This window comes from Microcebus murinus, chromosome 8, assembly GCF_040939455.1.
Source record: "Microcebus murinus isolate Inina chromosome 8, M.murinus_Inina_mat1.0, whole genome shotgun sequence".
Lineage (NCBI taxonomy): Eukaryota > Metazoa > Chordata > Mammalia > Primates > Cheirogaleidae > Microcebus > Microcebus murinus.
In genome coordinates, this window is record NC_134111.1 from 73,007,053 (window position 1) to 73,011,050 (window position 3,998).

Consider the following 3,998-nt stretch of genomic DNA (forward strand, 5'->3'; position numbering starts at 1 on the left):
AGTTCAAAACCAGGCAAAACTAATTTATGGTGCTAGAAGTCAGAACAGTAGCTACTCTTGGTGGGATAGTCATTGAAAAGGAAACAAAAGGGGAGGATGCTTGGTAACATTTTGTTTCTGGACCTGGGTGTCTGGTTATATGGGTGTGACCCCTTTATGAAAATGCATCCAGGTATACACTTATAATTTCTATGCTAGTATGCACCTATATTATATTTCCATAAAACTTATATAGCAAAACAAAACAGACTCTTGCTCAAAGACTAGAAAAAGTAGATTACAGTTTAAAAAGACAGTTTGCTAGTTCTTCAGGTTCTCTATGAAAGAACATTAGAAGCAAACTCAGAAGACCTTGGCTCCATTCTAAGCATTTGAGCAAGTCACTTTTCCTTCCTTGGCCTCATTTTACTTTTCCATAAAAGAGGTGATGTCACTAGAGGATCCCTAAAATTTCTCTTGGCTCTAATGCAGGCATACTGACCTCAAAAGCAGCACACTAAACCATGAAGCTTGTTGCTTCCTAGATTGGATATGAGGAGGCAGATCACATTTTTGAAATTTTCCCAAAGGTGAAGCCTACTTCTTCCTCAGAAAAATCTTGGACAGTCTGATGGAAAATAATATTAGGACAGATTTCTAGAGAAAGTTTTTTTTTACCTATATCCTAATGTTAGGTCTCATTAAGCAATAAGCACTTAAGAGAGTTTATCCTTAATTCTAATACAGGTTGAACATCCATAATCCAAAAATCTGAAATCCAAAATGATCCAAAATCTGAAACTTTTTGAGTGCCAACATGAGGCCATAAGTAGAAAATTTCACACCTGGCTTTATGTGAAGGGTCCCTATCAAAACACAGGCACATCACACACAGTTTTTTCAACATCCCCAAGGGAAAATAGACTCATCTCCCTTCAGTATTTTTTCTGAACATGCCAGGATTTCCCTCACAAAAGCATGCCCACAGAGGGTTATGAAATAGCACCTGTGCAGGCCAAACACACCCCATGATGCCCCACCTGGGGCCCAGACCTATGTGCATTACTCACTGTGTTTTTTTGTTTATTCTCCGCACTGTGGAGTAAAGATATTGTTGAAAATGTCAAAAAGGCCTGCAGATACCCAGCTTATGGGTAACAGTGATAAGAAAAAGAAGAAGCATTTATATTTATCTATAGTACAGGAAGTCAAGCTGTTGGAGAAACTTGGTAGCAGTGTGTGTATAATGTGAATATGAAACTTAAATTTTATGTTTAGATTTGGGTCCCATACCCAAGATAGCTCATTATGTATATGCAACTATTTCCAAATCCCAAAAAATCCAAAACATTTAGGATAAAGGATATTCAACCTGTAGAAGTGAGAAGAGTTAAACAGAGAATGGGAGTTGAAGTAATCAATATAAAGGCACGGTGGCCTTAAGTAAGCTGTTCTGAGAGGGAAAGTTTATCTTCTTGAAGATACCAAATGCAGCATCTGGATTTTTGATTGCCTACTGCATATGACCTCCTAACAAACTGGGGTTATCAGCATTCCCTTGCCTACTAAATTGTGCTGAGGTGGTCTGAACCAAAATTAAATGCAGATAGTTTAAATGAGGTTTTCTTTATTATGTTAACCATGTTCTTCACTGAGCCCAAAACTTTCCTAAATTGGGATCCTTGTTTAGAGAAGGCATTGTCCTTGCCCTTGGGTGAGGAAGAGGGCAGAGCTCTATTTCTTCAGGGTCCCTTCCACTGGCCCCTCTCTTCTCACCTTGGGACAATCTAGAAAAATTATCAGGATGGAAAATGTTTTGCTGAAATTTTTGTGCATGTCGTTTCTGAGAATTTTCCAAAATAGCAAAGGGATGCTGACTTCCCACTAGGAATCAATAGAGTGTAGCAAATCAAACAATTTTCCAAAAGGCATTTTCCTACCACTCAGCTGACCGCATTTCCCACCCCACAGAGAAGTATTGTGGCTACAAGCGGAATTGGATCTGAGATTTTCAGGCAGAAATAGGTAAGTTTTCAAATCTTGGAGAGAGAAAAGAGCAGAGAAAAACTCCAGGGTAGTAGACTTGGGAGTAGGGCAGGAGAAGGTGTAGGAGATGACAAAGAAAGAATAGACACGTTATCAGAAAAAAAACGAATTCACTTACTTTATGTAACTGAGTAGAGGTGGGGCAACCTTGGCTCTCTGATGAGTGTGGGGAGTGACTTCTTGAGCAACACAGAGAACAGTTTCAGATTCTACTCCCAGTGATCTGCAGGTCTCATCTAATCAGGGAACTTTATTTTTCATCATTCCTCGCTGAGCTGTGACACATGAAAATAATTACTGAGGTTAGAGATGGAAAGTGTTTATTAGGTCAGCTCTACCATCTTCGCCACTATAGAGGCCGCGCAGCTCCCCCCTGGGCCTAGAAGACAGAGCTGTGTCAACAACCTGGTATGTCCCTGTCTCCCAGCACCTGAAAAGCGGGTTATTCATCCCTTGGTCTGTGCTGGGTCTCTGAATGCCAAGGAGAAAGAAGATAGCAAGATGTAACCCAGAGACAGGAACTCCTGGCTCCGAGCAGCTGGCTGACTATTAAACGGGTAGTTGTTGGATCTGGCTTCAGAAGGTTGAGATCCAACCCCTCCTTGGGAAGACTCCATTACAGACTTGTTTATGAAAGATGCAGGAGGCCCTATTTAAGGTTGGGAAGTCTTCTTTTGAAGGGTTGCATCCTGTGCTCGTCTTTTTTCCTTGGGTAAAGCCTCACTCCCCAGAGCTGAGGCTCAGCAGATACTTGCTGAGGTGCCTGCACGCCCCACCAGCTGTCACTCAGCCAAGGACGACAGACCTGGTTCACTCTGGCTTGCCCGGTTGAGTCACGCCCCCTTGAACCTTCTTCCTTTCTGCTGCTTTTCTTCTGCATGGCTTCCAGCTTGCTCACATTGAACCCTTCCTAAAGAGCCCAGGGCAGCACTTAGCCGTCTGAAGGTGGTCTCTTTAGAGCCATGGAGACAAGCCTTACCCCTGTGCTAGGCTCCAAATAAATGGCTCTTCTTAACCTTCCCACCAGCTCCAGTGTGTGCGCCCTTGTTTCACGCGGAAGTCTAGGGCGGCGTCCGGAGGCGCTCAACGAGCATAAAATAGTGCTCTCTGCAGTCCCCGCTCCCCAGGACCGGGGAGTTATAGCTAAGGACGCTTCCATCGCCTCAAAATCGCCTCTCACACTGACAAGTAGCTTTAGGACCTCACACAGAACCGGTCTCAGAAAACAGCCCAGAGAATTGATTCAAATTCCTACCAAGCTCCAGAACATCTAAGGGGAAAATGGAGCAAAAGTTGCTATAAAACTAAGGAAGTGACTGAGGGAAAAGGTTATAATGATTAAAGATATTCGCACTGAGGGCCAGGGTTGCTTGTACAGGTGGCGTAGGGTGGGGATAGGCACACACGCAAGGACAAATGATCCATACAGTCTGCTTGTCCACGTACAAGAAGGGCCTATACGGGATGTTTTTAAGGTAACTGAAAACCGTCCACAATTCTCCTGGGTAAGTTCGTAGCTCTGTGGAGAGGGAGATCTTTCACTGTCGCAAGATAGGGCCCTAATATTACCACAGGCTGTTCACATCCTCAGGCCCGCCAGGCAGCGGCAGTGATAATTCAGTCCTCAGCTCTACACTAAGACTGTGTGTTTAGTGGCGAGCGGGGTTTTACACAACAAATCGCCCAGAACTTTGAATACGCTGAATTTTAATTAGGTCACTTTACCGGTCTCCTCACTCCCTTGTCCACATCCGCCACGGGTAGGTCGTGGCCTCCAGTTCAGCGAGGAATGCAGCGTCTTGGGGAGGAATGTCCTGACGGGGAACTGAAGCAGGTATTTGAGACTGCCTCAACATTTCTCTGAAATAACTGATCGATTTAGTTTTAAAAAAGTGAGGGAAGTCATCTCAACCATTTAAAAAAATCCAACTCATTCTGTTTACTACACTCATGGGTTAACCGTGTAGTGTGGA

At 43.7% G+C, this 3,998-nt stretch overlaps 1 long non-coding RNA gene across 1 annotated transcript; it reads right to left on the reverse strand.

Moving 5' to 3' along the window:
- Window positions 1-1,624: 1,624 nt before the first annotated feature.
- On the reverse strand, window positions 1,625-3,672 carry LOC105856993 (uncharacterized). Its single transcript, XR_012920507.1, has 3 exons — window positions 3,595-3,672; window positions 2,144-2,300; window positions 1,625-1,766 (listed from the first exon to the last, which is right to left on the reverse strand). It is a non-coding gene; the product is annotated as an uncharacterized LOC105856993 (long non-coding RNA).
- Between the last annotated feature and the right edge of the window lie 326 nt (window positions 3,673-3,998).